General features: G+C 31.7%; 1 protein-coding gene across 1 annotated transcript in view; it reads left to right on the top strand.

Moving 5' to 3' along the window:
- Positions 1 to 17319, top strand: part of Egfr (Epidermal growth factor receptor) — a 221836-nt gene that overhangs the window by 166687 nt on the left and 37830 nt on the right. The window lies entirely within an intron of this gene.

The following is a 17319-nucleotide window of genomic DNA, read 5'->3' on the forward strand; positions in this document are numbered from 1 at the left end:
TTTTTAATGAATTTTTTGAAGTTAGAATCGTATTCCTTACCAGTATTTCCTGTCGTGTGTAATCTCCGTTTAATATAAGTTTTGAACCGTTGATAATCAATTTTCTCTACCTCAAAAAGGTTCAGATTTTGTTTCAGTTTGAGGATGATGATAACATGCATGAAAATGCAATCATTCACTGAGTAATTTATTTTCATTCCTATAATATAGAAAAAAATTTAATAATTGTTTTCCACAAGCAAAGCGAACGAATTAATCTTTGCAAAACGGCTAACAGAAATAATTCCATTCGATAATGATTTAATACACATTCCACGAATTGAAAATTTCAGTTTGCTGAATTACCATTAACTTCAAGCTTTTGTTGTTGTTGAGTATTCAAAATATGGCGCCACCATAAATGTACTTCATGTTATTGTTTCCGTGTCATCCATATCAATTAGGTAATGTTCGATCGTGTTTACTAATTTGTAAATGTGTACTATGCCAGTACGTATAGTTCAAGTTGTTTTTCCATATTTGGATGCTACCGGAGATCGGATCGACCTGACGTTATTTCGATTCGAAATTCAAATTAAGTGATTTGGCGACCAGAGTCTTGTGAAATATATATTTACTTAGGAGAAAGAAATAGAAACGCACAGAATTAATAATATTCATGGCTTCATTTCTGACTCCACATTGAACGTCACACACGTGGGAAGCTGTATGTGTGATGTTCGTGTTCAGAATTTTTGATAAGAAAAGTCGGTTAATAAATTGGCAAGTCTGCCGAGCAGAGAATTGACAAAATTATGGAAAGATAAACTGATTCTCACGAAATGATCAGCTTGAATAGAATTGAGAATTATATTTGATGAATAGAGTTAGAACCGACGGCGTAAAATTAATCACACCGGCAAAAATAAAAATATTGATGATATTTGACAAGAATGACAGAAAAATGCGATAAAGAGACATTTTAATGAAATGAATAAACACTTTTGTCTTATTACCACTAGTCAATTTTATTTATACGACCGGTTTCGGGTTCAACCCCATTATAAAGAATAAAACTAAAATGTGAAATTTTAAAAACTCTGTTATATCCGGAGTTTTTAGGTAAGACAGGACAGGTAGTTGAAAGAATCATGGTACCGTGCCAACTTTAAAATTGAACACTGATGATTATAGGGGTTGTTAAACTTATAAATTCAAGAATAGAGGCCTAGATAAATCGAATTGCTCGTTCAGGGGTATATGTGTTGATTTCCTTGGCTTCCCTTTATTACATATGTGTAGGATTTTGAGGTTATCTTTACTTATCATGTGTTTTGATTCTTGAAGTTGTTTATACATAGTAGAATTTTTTGTCCAAACAGACGTGTTCACGGAACCTTACGTCAAAATTTCTACCGGTTTGGCCTATATACACTGCAGAGCATTCGCCACACCCTATTCTATATATACCTGATTTTTTCATTCTATGTCGTTTGGGTTTTGCATTAAACTGAGTTCTACCTGAATTATTACTACTTAGGAAAGCTGTTGTTATTTTGTATTTAGAGAAGTAATTTTGAATCTTTTCTGAAAGTTTACTTGAGTAGTTGATGCTACTACACTTTCATGTATAGTGTTCTTCTGCAGTTTGGGTATAATTAACTTATGAGTGTTTTATGAGTTTTACCTAATATTAGCTTTTCTATTAGAGAAATTGATACCTGAGTACTTACTGCGATTTGCTTAATTATTTTCAGTTCATCTTGGAAATTCTTTTCAGGTTAAGGTATTGCGAAAGCTCTTTGTATCACTGACCTAAACGCGGATAACTTATGTGAGAGTGGACTGAAAGAGTCAAAAGGAATTGTACAGTCTGTGAATGTGTTTTTCCGGTAGATATTGTATTGAAAAGCATTATTGACTCTTCAAATATTCAAATCTGAGAAGTTAGGCTCCTTGTTCTGTTTGATTTCTACTTTGAATTTAATTTTGTTATGCAGACTATTGAGAAAGTTTAAAAATTGATCAATTCGTCTGTTTGAACCATCAAAACCAACCAGTACGTCATCAGTATATCTGAACCAAAACACAATATGTTTCTGAGAAAGGGGGTTATTGAGGATGCGGTTATTTTCTAGTGTGTCCATGAAAATGTCTGCCAAAATGGGACTTAATGGTGAGCCCATAGGGAGACCTGCGTTTTGTAGATGAAAATTATTATTATATTTGAAGAAATTTTGTTTCAGACATTTATCCAGAAGATTGCAAAATTCGGTAGTTATATATATGTATTTCACGAGGGGAAGACATTTGTCTGATGTTCAAGCAGAACTCTGTTTAATGCAAATCCCAAACGAGATAGAATGAAAAATTTAGGTATATATTGAGTAGTGCGTGGTGAATGCTCTGCAGTATATATAGGCCAAACCGGTAGAAATTTTGACGTACAGTTCCGTGAAAACATCTGTTTGGACAAAGAATCTACAATGTATGAACATCTTCAAGAATCAAAACACAAGATAAGCAAAGGTAACTTCAAAATTCTACACATATGTAATGAAGGAAAAAAATGAATTTGTTGGAAGCCATCAAAATTAATAAACCAATTAAAAACCAAAAATATATACTTTTAAACGAACAACTCGATTTAAGTAGGTCTCCACTCTTGAATTTATGAGTTCAACAACCCTTATAATTTTCAGTGTTGAATTTTAAAGTTTTGAAGTTGGTTAGTTTAATTACCTGTCCTATCTTACCTTAAAACTCCCGATATAACCGGGCTTTTCAAATTTCACATTTTAGTTTTTTATACTTGATAATGGGGTTGAACCCGAAGCCGGTCGTATAAATGATATTGGTTAGTGGTAATTACACAGAAGTGTTTTTATTCATTTCATTAAAGTGATAATAAATTACCACAAAATAAACAAGTCATCAATCACCCCTCTGGTTTAGATACTTGAAATATAGATAAAATTCGAAGAAATATATCTTTGTGCAATGGCGTTCAGAATTTTTGATAATAAAAGTCGGTCAATAAATTGCCAAGGTTACCGTGAAAAGAATTGACAAAATTATAGGAAAATAAACTGATTCTCAGGAAATAAAAAGGTTGGGTAAAATTGAGAATTATATTAAACATGTAGCGCCTGCCCTTGTTTTGCAGAGACTTTTAAATACGTTCAGAATAACTCTTTATTGTAACTGGCAAACCATTGTCTTTGTATTACGTATTATGCTTGTGGGGGATAATGTTTCAAGCATATGCTTGATAGCTGTTTTTTTATCATTCCTCAGAATGGCTTTCATTTCGCAATTTTGAATTTACTGAAGCAAGTCAAATTCTTCATTTACCAAACGATAAAAAACTGTTTCTCGCTCAATATATCGAGGAGCTATTTTTTACTGATATCATACATATTATGTGATTTTTTTTTGGAAAATTGCATTTCAAGGATATATTCAGAGAGGAATCTAATGTCACACCTATAAATAATTGAAATTATTTCCCTTCCCCAATTTTATTTTTGTTCCATATCAAATAATTTCCAATAAGTTTTCCTTTTGTATCTTCAAGATATGTCTACTAGACACTGATATCAACTTGGTTGCATTCATATACTGTTTCAAATTGTTATAATTCAACTGAAAAGAAAATAAATCATGAATAGTCCTGAAATCGGTATTGGAAGCAAAAGTAAACAAAAATTCACTCTCAATTCAAATTTAGGTTTAGTTCATACTCATCCATAAAGCGATTCTACATATTTACTTTTTTCATATGTATTAATTTTCGAAAACTTCTATATATGGTTCTGAGGTTCGCTTGCACCCCTTCATTTACCCAATACTGCTAATGAATGAAAATTTATTGGAAAATTCGAGCTGTCGTCAATTTTGAAAAATGATAAATTATAATAAGATGTCTTGCAAAGCTTCAACACCTAATTGCTTCAGTATTTTTGTTGGCTGCACCAATACATATTTTGATATTATTTATCCTCTATGTTAATGCCCAATTTTCAATTATAATCGTGGAGATCAAATATATAGGTAATATTCTGCCAACACAATTTTGGCATCGATATTGGTATCTCTCACTAGTTTACAGCCAATTTACGACTGTAATGCCAAAAGCAGTTTTTGTTAATTTTTGGTCCCTAAATGCGAAAATGATAGTAAAAATTTCCTAACACGTAAGATTTTCAAGTTATGATTTTTTTATCACAACAACACAACATTCCAAATTTGCTTTTCCCCTTTTCCTCCACTTGTCCGAAGAGAATGCTGAATTATTAGGGTCTAGATTACAACAATGGAATTTACTAGCCCCTAAAACCAGTTATAATATTTAGGAACCGTAACCATGAGATATCTCCGTTTTTTACTATGCAGGATAAAATGTGTGTTTGCGTAAATCCAAGTGGTGTGATGGAAAAATTAGGATTTGCTCATAACCCGGACGAATGGCGTTTATTTATAGATTTGTCTAAAACAAGTTTAAAAGCCTTTCTGCTCCATAATGGTTACAAAATATACCCTCTCTCTATTCCTCTTGCACATGCAGTTGCCATGAAGGAAACACGAAAGTATGTCACTTATTCTAAATGCAATAAGTTGTAATACGTATAAGTGGCAAATATGTGGTGACCTAAAAGTCATAGGACTATTACTAGGTCTTCTGGGCGGATTTACGAAGTTTTTCTGTTTTCCTTGCCTTTAAAACAGTAGGGCAACACAGAGCCACATTCCAGGTCCAGGTAACGTGAAGAATAATCCCAAAAACGTTTTGTTATCTCCATTACACATTAAACTGGGGTTGATGATAAATTTTGTAAAAGCGTTAGGCAAAGAAGGTGATGCGTTTCAATATCTTAGTCGTTTTTCCAAAATTAAGTGACGCAAAGCTCAAGCGAGATATATTTGTTGGACCACAAATTAGAAAACTACAAAGTGATCAACAGTTTGAACAAAAATTAAGTAATGTTGAATTAGCTGCATGGAATTCTTTCCAAAGGATTTTTTCGGAGTTTTTAGGGAACAAGAAAGTAGAAAATTACAAAATACTTCAATTACTTGAAAACTACTGAGGAATAGGATGTCGCATGTTTCTCAAAATTCATTTCTTGCACTCCCATTTGAATATTTTCCCAGAAAATTTGGGTGCTGTCAGTGACGAACAAGGGGAAAGGTTCCATCAAGACATACTGACAATGGAGCAATGTTACCAAGACAAGACAGACCTAATGCAGCGATGATGGGGTATTATTGTTGGTTCCTTATGAGAGAAAACGATGAAACATATAAACGAAAGTCAACATTTGCAAAAAGGTTATGCAAAAAAGACTTCATGATGATAAAGTCTGTTATTCTCAAAATATATTGTTTTTTCTTATTTTGATCTTATAAATTTTATATTTTTTGAAATTTGGAATCCAAAAAACAGTGTCGTGAAAATGTATAATTATTGTTAAATTCAAAATGTATATTTCAATCACAAACAAATTTTATTTAGATTAAGGATTGGGTTTGTTTGAAGGTGGTTGACAATGTTTCGTGGTGTATTTCATCAGTTTGGACTTTCATTGTCAAATATAATATAAAATGATTTGAAATCCCTGAAAAAAATTAAAAAGATTAACCGAAAATAACAATTTTATCAAACAAAAAACTGAAATCACAAAGATATAACATACAAGTTGAACCAAAAAATGAAAAATTGAAATTTTAATAAAAGCTGAAAATAAAAAAATAAAAAAATATCATTAATAAAGAATGAAGAATGAAAATTGAAAGATTTCAAACCAAGTTACGTCACGACGTTTCAATTGTTAGTATCCACAATCGTCTTCGAGTGATAACACGATATTGTTAATAGTATTTTTTAATTTTTTAATTTTCAGCTTTTATTAATATTTTTATTTTTTTATTTTTTGGTTATTGCTTGTATGTTATTTCTTTGTAATTTCAGTTTTTTTTTAATAAAATTGTCATTTACGGTTAATCCTTTTAATTTTTTTTCAGGGATTTCAAATCAATTTATATTATATTAGACAATGGAAGTCCTAACTGATGAAATTAGGATTAGGTGTAGTCAATGACTTCTCGCAGTCAGGATGCTTTAAACTCTCATGTAAAGCCATTATCAGTAGCCTTTTTTTTCTTATTTGTTGGTTAGTGAATACAAAAATGTGCCTGAAACAATTTCAGCCTACCGCTCAATAATATTTTTCAAAAATGCCTTCTTTTAAAGTTCAGGTCATTACGATGTCTTCACAGGACGGCAAACAATGATTGTTTCTCAACGAGACTTTTCTAACTTGGCATTCGATTTCTTCCAACAAATTAAAAATTGTGGCACGTATATTACTACCATGAAAGTATTGTACACTACGTACAAATGATATAAATGGGTTAATTCATGTTTACGTCATAGTCGTGAAAATATTATATCTATAATAATACAATTAGATTGTTTTCTTATTGTTCTCAATCCATCACATGATCAATAGGAAATATTCATAAATTGGAATATTTAATTAATATGGAATATTGCTAACTTCAATTTCTGGTTTTTCTGATAGTTGAACAATAATGAAAAACTATTAGATATCGTGGGGTTTTCACAAACGTTCTCTAACCATTTCAGATGAGCACCTTTATTTCCTCGGAGTTTTTACAAAAAAATTGATGTTGTTTCAACGAGTAACTATTAGTGATTTGACAGTCGGGACCAGATGATTTGATTACATACAATTCAGAATCGTATATTTTTCTCACTCAACTTTTGTTGAATACCAAATTTCACTTAATTTTGGTATTTTACAGTAATTGAATAAATCAAAAAATTGATGGTTGTAGCCATCACTTCGTGTTAGGAGATCATCATGAAAAATAAAACTTTCTATGTTTTTTCACTTTTATTTGTAACTAACTAATGTTTCTGCAGTTTCGTCCTTTAAGGACACTTTCAATGTTTAACGTAATTGTTTGAAAATGTCCTTATAGGACGCAACTGCAGTAATAACATTAGTTGCATATAGAAGTGGTGAGAAAACAAAGTTATATTTTTCATTTTTCAGAATAAATCGATATATATTTATTTTATTATTTTATTTTCCGAAGTTATATATTAGTCATATGGATCTTCATGCATTCATAAGAAAAATAAATTCAATTGCAGATATATATCACAGATAGAATAAAAATTCTTCATGTGAAAACTTCCCCGGAGTTTGCTATCTCAATGACATAACTACTCAAATTCAATGGTACAAGCATATTTTTCAGGATTTCAACATGTTTCACCCAAAATCACTCTTAAAAGGTTTGGTGTTTAGTAAATATAATTCAAGATTCAATCCAGACATAAAATCCAACTCTAGCTGAACAAATATTATGAATGAGAGGAATCGTTATCCTTTATGAAGATTCGGACTCCCTCACTTAACGTGTCTTTTTTTGGAATTTCAGAGACAAGACATACATATTATGATTTTCTCGGTAAACTTCACTTCAAATATATCAGCACTTCCTACCACTTCAAGTATGTCCATTATGACGCCTGAATCCGTTGGATTTGGTAGAAATATAATTAAAAAAATATGGAGAATTTTTCAAACGAAAATATGCGAGATATTGAAAGTGTATCCAGATATTCCTGTAGTTTATCCAAATCAAATCCATATGATTTGAAAATCGCTAATTTTGTGAATTTATGGTGTTTTTGCATTACATGGTACTCCTTTAGATAATTATCTGGTTTATCTTCTTCTATTTTCACACCACCTTCTCGGGATGTTCACAAATAGGTACTCATGCATTTGATATAATTTTGACCAAAAAGCGCTAATGCTAATCATAGAGTCGTCTGGCTCTTGGTGCATTACATCAGAAAGCCCAGAATTCCTACACTGAACCATGTTCTTTTAGCAGTATGTATTGATGAATTAATTTAATGACATTAATACAGCTAGACGAGGTAGACAACTGTCGAAACTGTCCATGTTTACGAAACAAAATCTGCTGAATGTTTCAAAATAATTTTTCTCCAAAAGTCACCACGGTGTAGTTCAAGAGTTGAACGTTTTTAAAATAACCTTTTTAAATATACGCATTTTACTAAGAAACATCCTTCATATATCAGAATAAAAATCAATGCAAAATCTCAGGAATATTTTTCACTGGAAAATATCTAAGAGAAATCAACTCATGAATCATATCAAACGTCAGCTATTGACGTATGTCTGCCAAATAAGATTCAAAAGAAAACTCCGCTATTTTCTCTGATTGTTAATACATACTGTGTTACGTTCAAACGGTTTTGAAAGTTGAATAAAAAATATAAGGGCTCAAGCTTTTACGGCTGGAATCATGATTGATGAGAACGAAACCCTGTCCGGTAGGCCATAGTCGCATGGAACCTGAAGTAACAAACGTTTCGATTGCTACTGCGACAGCCGTCATCAGTGTTATGTGAGTTGACTGCGAGGATTCCTTCTCATATTCCATGAAAGGAAAGCAAAAGTAGTTTTTCATCAATTGCTGATAGCAGTAATAAAAGGCTTCTTTTGAGTTATTAGAATTCATATAGTCATTTCAATGGCGTCGTGAGTTTTTGTTGTATCCTGCTTAATTATCGGCACGCCCGTGAAATGGAACAATGATCTAAAAATAACTTCACTTTTCTCAAATTTTATGGTAATTACATAAAAACTGAAAGTGAAACTGAAGTTAACATCTAAACGCACCAGGATCTTTTATATTTGAGCAAAAAAGTACTCGAATTGCGTTGCGATGAGACTGATCATTTGTCGGATAAATGGTTACATAAAAATGGTCAGTCTTTAACTGTTGAAGTGACCGTCATAAAATTTTACCTATCATTCATTTATGGCTTCCCTAATGGCAATGCAGAAGCCCGCCGAATTGATCAAAACGGACACATTCCATCACAAAGAACGTTCATAAGGTTACACGCTGGACTCTGCGAAACTGGATCTCTAACTCTACAGGCTGAACTTTCTGGTAGACCAAGAAGTTGCCAACGATTGTTCGACAAGTACTCAAAAATTATCTGTACAGTTCAACGGCAGTCTTCAAATTATTTGGAGGGTTTTGCAATCACTACTTTATGCGTGATACAGATGAAGGCAAGTTTTTCACGGGCTACTATCAGAAACTTCCATAAAAATAATTTTCGGGCTTATGAGAACTCTCATGCTACATGAGAAAATGGATGTCAGCAGGAGTTTCGATAAATGTCTGGGCAGAAATTATTGGTGAGAACCTCATAGAGCCACATTCTCTCCCACGCCGGCTCAATGGGGTGATGTATAGACAGTTTCTTGAAAACTGACTGCCGGGTCTATCAATTAGAAGATTTACCTTTAGTAGTACGAGGAAATTTGTGGTTTATGCATGACAAGGCCCTGAATATCTTATTAATACTTTTGCTCGACAATGGATAAGTCGTGGGGCACCTCAACCTTTGTCACCTCAATCTCCAGACTTGAATACACTGGATTATTCATTTTGGGGACATTTTGGAAATCAATTGTGAAGATTCAAAATTTGAGGATTTGTTTCGAATATTTTCTTTTTGCATTCAAAAAAGTCGAGTTGGATATGTGGGTTTAATTCAGCTTCACTTATAGCTTTCATATAATTGCCGTGAAATTTGAGAAAAGTGAACGTATTTTTAAATCACTGTTTCATGGCTGTCAATAAATTCATTTATTATTATTATTATAAGCGTGGATATAGTAACGTTGAATTTTTCCTCAAAACTAAGCACGATACAACAAAAACTCACGAGATCAGGAAGTTTTAATTACAATTGTTCATTCTCACGTTGATATCCAACTTTCAAAAGACTAGTAGTATAAAATGACTTTTGCCATAAATATCAATCAGGTAACTATCTGCGACGTAACACAACTAACTACTGCAAAAAGGAGCCCTTCATTATGGCCATGAAACGTACCAAAATCGGTGAATAAATATCTTCTGAGCAATTACAATTTTAACATCTTTTCATTCGTGATTTAGGTCATATGTTTATATGACCTCTTTTTTTCATGAGATATGACAAAAAATCACCTCTTGAAATCAAAGTCACCTCTCAAGTTACACCCTGTATAATTACTTATTCAAATACAAAGGATTAATATTCCGTTCTGAGAACAATCACTACGATTGGCTCAGTCAGGTCAATATTCCGTTGTTCCTATTATTGGTGTATAGCATACGAAGTCAATATCAACAAAATGATTTTCTCAATCTCGAATACCTTGACGTGATTATTGTTTCGCTAATTGCTTTCAGACTCCAAATCATTTCCAGCTAATTCAGCGGCCATCATATCTACCTAGAAAGATAATCACGATTTCTCAGAATCGTTATTTGAAATGGTTCTTCGACCATATAATCCGCTAATAACACTGGTAGGTTTTCAACGTGTCTCCCACACCTGCCTTGAGTTTTGTTCTTCGATGGCACGAGTTTTATTTCGCAATAATAATAATAATAATGAATGCTTTATTACGGCACTCTTACGGTATTAACGAGACACATGTGTTGTTCTACGTTCTTGGAAATATTGAATCTGTTGTGGGGCACCAAAAGTGTCGAATTTATTGAAAGTATTCGTTTCCCACCCTCAGTCTTTAACAAGCTAATAAGCCTGATGTAATCCTTCTCAACCACCAGAGCAAGACGATATTTTTCGTGAGGTTTTCTGCTTCTTGCGAGACGAATATCGTCCGAAAAGAGGAGGAAAAACGGATAAAATATCGAGATTTTCTCTTCGAACTCCGCAGACTCCATTCAGACTACTCTGTGAAGATGGATGTTCTGATTATCAGAGTCCTTGGTGGAATGATGCTTTCTCTATCGAAAATATCACACAGGAACGCTATTCATGGAGTGTTTGGAGTACGATATGGAATCAAATATGGAAACAATTGTTTCGAAAGTAATTTTTGTAATTCAATGTTCATGTGAAAATCGTTGTTTCGGGAGGGCTTCTTCTTACAGTTCGTATCTGAAAGTAACTTCTATGAATAATTTATACATCTTTGTCTGGAGTTGATGTTGATCTTAATTGAGTTCTTCCTGTCTTTGGAAGGGTCCCAGATTTTTTTTAAAGTAATGGTCTAAAACCATTTTATCACTCTATATACTTTCACGTGGTTATGTTTGTTGTTGATTTCAGTTAATTATTTCAGGTTAACTTTCATGTTCCACTTTGTATATGAAAGTTTATTGAAGTTTTACTTCAACTTCAATATTTTCCTATGATCCGTAGTTTCACGTGTATTCTATATCAGATTAGAGAAATATCGTTGAAATGAGTTGAAAATGAACTCGAGAGACACGTTATTTTTCAAACGTAGTGAAAAGTGGAAATTCTAAGTATTTTGGAGGAGTTGGATGACAATCTTATTCTTAAAAAAAATATTGATTCTCAAAATACTAGAGCAGATTATTTAAGCAGTCGAAACATTCATATTATTGGGTAACACTGGAATATTTTTGTTGAATCTAACGTCAAGTTAACATTTTTTGTAGAATAACAAGAGGCTAGTTGATCAACTGTACATACGATGGCACATATAAAATTACATATAAGTAATTCTAAACTTATTCAAGCTAGAGATTAACGAGATCTCACCTTTAAACGTGCGATTTATAACACGGGATGTTCATGTATCCTGTTTTTCTTCTTTGGATGTTTTTCATTATTTATATACCTAAATAGATGACGAATTCCAAAAATTACTCTTTTTAGGAATCGAATTTCTGTGGCTGGAATTCAAATAACCAGAGATTTGGAATAAATTATTAGATATTCTTGAGGTCTTGAAATATAAATATGTTATCAATAATATGCATGTATCATTTTAATGATTACCAATATGAGAAATCGGCACTAAGTCACATTTAAACTCTTATTTTTAATCACGAACAATTATTATCTATTATATCATAATTATATTAATATATTTATGTTATAAATAGGGAATACTTTATATAGATATGAAAGATACTTGAGACGTTTATGAATAGGTATATTTTATTCAAATGATTAGGTTAGGTTAGTATTACGTTTAGTATTACCAAAGTTTTTCAGAAGAAAGGCCGTAGTCGGATGATTTCCTCCAATTGTACAGAAGTATATCCCAAGTTTTCATTTTACATCTAACAGGGTTTGAATATCCATAATCAGACCAGTTGTTTCAACCACATTAATCCTCATATAATAAATTTTGACTTCCTAAGAACTTAAATAATCTGTTCTTTTCATTTCTGTTCAACAGTCTGTATCGGTTTGGGTTATGTGCCTTTACTATCGTTAAAGTCTCCTCAAGATGTTTATTATGTACCCAGTGTTCGTCCTTGTTTAACACGTCTCTCGTGCTTTATTCCTTCGAATATTCAAGTTCACTATTTCAGTGAAGCTGTTCAACTCATTTTCTAGATCTATGAGAGGTGTAGACGCCCATAAAGGTATGCTTGCATCGGATGAATATCTTTTCTTTGTGAGATAACAGTTTATCTTCAAACTGAAGTTGTCGGATGCCAAATAAATGATAAATTTGACATATTTTGAAATTCTTCTTACCTTCATGAAGATCTTTGAGGCTAGATTTGATTATTTGCTTTTTATTGTCATGTATATTCCCCATTTATTTATTAATCTGAGCATTTTTTAATGTTCCACTATTTTATAGTGGTATGAGTTACGAGTTATTTTGAAATATTGATAGTATCAGATAATATATACATTTTTATATTGAAATCTTGATTTGGGTATATACATAGACGTAACGGCGCGGCGTGTAATAATCAAAGTAAGGGATTTGTTTAAAAAATCTTACATGCATATTTTTTATAGAAAAATAGTGAAATGCAGTGAGTCGATAAAAAAATTCAAAATTCCTTCCTGAGGCTCATATAAGAAACCAAATGGTGTAAACCTATTTCCCATAAATTGAAAAATGTCGAATGTGAAAAAAATTAGATTCAGCTTCTGCTTGTATCGTCAAATCATTCTATTGAAATCACCCCCCTATCTGTTTAATAAAATAACTTTTTGGGCGGACCTACCTAATGTCGATGTTAAATTTGAGGGTACTTTATCACCCCCTCCATTTCATACTGTATTATTATCTATCAGATCTGTGCTGTCTGTAATGTTGTACCTCCTGACAGTCGTTGAATTTTTGGACATCTTGTGAGGACTAATTATTATAAGGCATTTAATTAAATATTATTATCAATGGTTGTAATATATACCACAGAGCCAAAGGCTTTATTCATAAGATATATGCAGAGAATATTCGATATATAAATAATGAATAAATTTCAAAATACTATGAAAATTCTAAATAAAATGTTCGGTCTTTCAAAATGAATGACTTTTAATAAGGTTTTTCATAAAACAATTACGTAAATTATTGATGTTGGTATTATTTTTTGAATTGCTTAGATCTATGAAGTGAAATAAAAATTCTAAATATATTTATATTTGAGTGTGATGAAAGATTCCAAAATGGTTCAATTTTTGAAAAGAAACTAAATGATGTATCGCTAAGGCTTCATTATGGTTTGAAGGTAATAATTAAGGTTGTAACTTGTAAGTTCGTCACATGATTTGGATGCTTGAAAAAGGAAGTAATAGTGGATAGCAATTTTGTGGAACATAAGCCGAATTTTTTATCAGTATTTTTTACTGCTTTTTACTTTGCGTTAAATCATTCCAATAATTTCTATTAAAATAAGAAATAGATAAAATCTCATGTCTGAACAATAATAGTACTGATCATACTTTGATTTGATGGTTTATCGAATGTCTTAATATATGTTCATATAATTCAAATATAATTTGAAAGCATAGTTTCTGCAACTAAGTTTACATCATCAGAAAATCGTCGATAGTAATTCATACATACATAAATACTAACTAATAGTATTAATATTGTTTCATCAAGTCATTTTTTATATTTCATCAACCAAATGAAAAATATAACATTGCGTAACAGAGATAGGTACATAATTACTAACGGCCTAACAGAACTCCGATAAATATAACTTCTGTAATTGAATTCTCAAATGTAAGAGACATGAAATTATTGATAACGTTTTTAGCCCTTTATTTTTTTTTGTTATCAGCAAATAATGGAGAGAGAAACGCCAACCTGGTGATACATCAAAACAGTGGACGTATGTGGTTGATCTTAGAGAGGTTTGGATAACATCTCCCAATTGGTAAATCGAAGAGAGATAGATCAGTTAGACGTCTTCATTTTCTCACATTTAAAGATTAATTGATACATTTTACTATCGTTTGAAATTTTAATATTTTCTATTGCAAAATTCCTACAATTTAAAGTTTAAAGTTTCACAAATGATAAACTACATGCATTTTGAATTTTCTAGTAAGTAATTCTGTAATCTTTTATTGATCCTAGTGTAACTAGTAGGATAGTTAAATGAGAATAATTTGCAATGAATCCATGATGAAATTTATGAAAAATTTCTGATGAGGTATCATTGAAAAAAGTATTTGTGTTTGGGCATTTTTTCCAAACGTTAAATCATTTATTGTGAAAACTCCTTCATTAGTAGTTTTTTTCTCCGTAATTGTGATCACTTACACGACTTGGATTTTATTAAATTAGCTCTTTGGTCATTTTGCTTTCAAATAGCAGTAAATTTTATCAAACACATGACTTTCGATCAAAATAAATACTACTGGAGTTTCATCCTAACAACAAACCGTTATTTTCAACACATCGACGCGTGTTTCAATCACCAAGTGATCATCACCAGTGTATCTGTGCTGTATTTTATTTCATGTAAATTTTGTTGTTGTTGTTTTAATAACAACGGTGTTGCTCACACTGTGAATTTTGTATCATGACTTTATGTATCTATACTTTGACGATTCCAATACATGTTATCTGTGTCTGATGGAAAATAAATATTATTATTATCTTGAAGAGGAAGATTGGAACTGGAACTGAATATGATCACTTGGTGACTGAAATACGTGTCGGGGTGTTAAAAATAACGTTTTGGTGTTAGGATAAAACTCCAGTAATATTTATTACTATACCAAAGTTTTCAAACAGTGCATCACAAGTTCGTTCAATATTTTGAATAGTTTTCATTTGGAAATTCTTTTAAGTAACTATTCACATCATTTCCTGCCGAAAATTAACGACTTTTTTGCGTCGTAACCCCTATATGGTTTTTGAAAAGTATTCAATTTCGAAAACTTATTTTTGACATATCTAACTTCAGATTTCATCATTGAGTATTTGAACCATGACGCTGATCTTTTCCATAGAAAAAAATCAAAGACGTTCCTTCAAATTTTTGATATTACCTATATATGTTGCACCATTTCCTAATACTCTTGTGTTTTTAGAAGATATTGACGTTACTTGTTCGATTGATGACCTATTTATTTTGTAGTAATTCATAATAAATATACGAAAGAGACAAAAACTGTTTTCTCTATCGTATGTTCAAATTTCCGTGATTTTTCTTGTGATAAATTTGAAGTCGCTGCATTGGCGGATTCATTAATTGAAGCTAAGTTGCCACTGTCACTGTCAGTCAGCTTGCTTTTTTACTATTTAAATTCTGTATTTCTTATAATTTCATATCTTGTATTAATGACAGAAACATAAATTTCGTAAGGGATAGGTTTCCGCGGACAGTAGTACTTTGTCGTTGAGTTCGGGTTGAACCGCGTCTGAAATTTTGTGTTCGACGGTTCCAATTCAATAATTACCAAAAAACTTGGTACTTACCATTTACATCTTAAATTAGCAGATTACCAAACTAATTTCCCCTTTAAGTAGGTTTGAACAAACAAGTTCCTTCAGCAACATGGGTGAAATACCTTGGTGTCACGATTAGTCCACATATGAAGTGGGATTTACATATGTAACAACTTCTCAAAAAATTAAGAGGGTTACTTCCGAAATTTAGATAAGTATCTCAAAGAACTTATTGATATTAGACAATCAAAAATGATTTATTTCTCGCTAGTATAATCACATCTCATCATAAGGAATTTTTTAGGATGGGGGGATGTGGTTCAAAAATGGATTCTAAAACTAATAATTGCCAAGACACCTGAATCTAGCATTGATCTCTTATATAAAAAAGTTCAAATCATGGCCTTCAGACAACTTTTCAGCATAAAAATATTATTACTTATTCAAAATAAAAAATATATTACAAGTTTATGAAAGAATGATTCTATAGTTTTACCCTTTTCTGACAAAACGATTAGTCAACGAATCCTCAATTACGTGGCACCAAGAATATATAAGCAAATACCTCATGAGATTCAGAATATTGGAAAATTTGGAAAATTCAAAAATTATTTAAACTAGTGGATTTCTCAAGACGGGACACGTAATATTTTTAGTAATATGATGAATTCTAGGTGACTATTTAGAAAAAAAAGGGTAACTGCTGATTATGTCATTTACCTAAGGGTGAAATTTACTCTACATGTAAAACCCAAATATGATTTTACCTGGATGTGTCATTATATCACGTACAAGCAGTTTGAGTTGCTACTGTGATTTTTCTGTTTGTTTGTTTTCACATGTGTTACATTGTTCTGTTAGATTTTATTTCATTATGCAAATAAACATTATTATTATTATAATTTTCAACTTAAAGTTGGATCGCTCTGTAATTTGAATCCACCACGGCTGTGCATCGGCACGCGATTAGTCATTAAAAAATTTGCGAAAAACGTTGTCCAAGCCAGCATTTTGAATTATAAGTTCAGAGGTAAAAATATAGTACCCAATACCTATCATATCTACTGATGTGTCAAATCATTTTAAATTTCCGATTAGATTGGTATTTGCAATGACTATTAATAAGTCCCGAAGCCAAACACTGTCCGTTTGTGCTCTCGAGTGGGAGAACCATAAAGTTTGTTTGTGTAAGCTACACAAGAACTAACGAAAAATATTGTTGAGATATTAATATTATTTGGAAAGTGTTTTTGTTCTGATAGAAATAATTTATGTGGCCAAACTTTTGTCAAGTGATATCAACAAGCATGTTGAGTGTATCTATGTAGTAGGCTATCTTCACAATGAATTTGACTTGAGGAAACGGCAATGAGGCATATACGGCCGCCAATTAAATGCTGATAAAAAAATATACTGTAGGAATCTATTGAGTCAGTAAGTTTTCGAGTTCTGTTACAGTAGCCAACCGTAACTAAGTAGACAACATTTTTCAAGTGCATTTTTAAAAACAATGTGTAATATATATTAGTCATAGACATAATCACCT

This window comes from Leptinotarsa decemlineata, unplaced genomic scaffold (genome assembly GCF_025532065.1).
Source record: "Leptinotarsa decemlineata unplaced genomic scaffold, Ldec_3_MD MMD2_tig00004307_RagTag_RagTag, whole genome shotgun sequence".
NCBI lineage: Eukaryota > Metazoa > Arthropoda > Insecta > Coleoptera > Chrysomelidae > Leptinotarsa > Leptinotarsa decemlineata.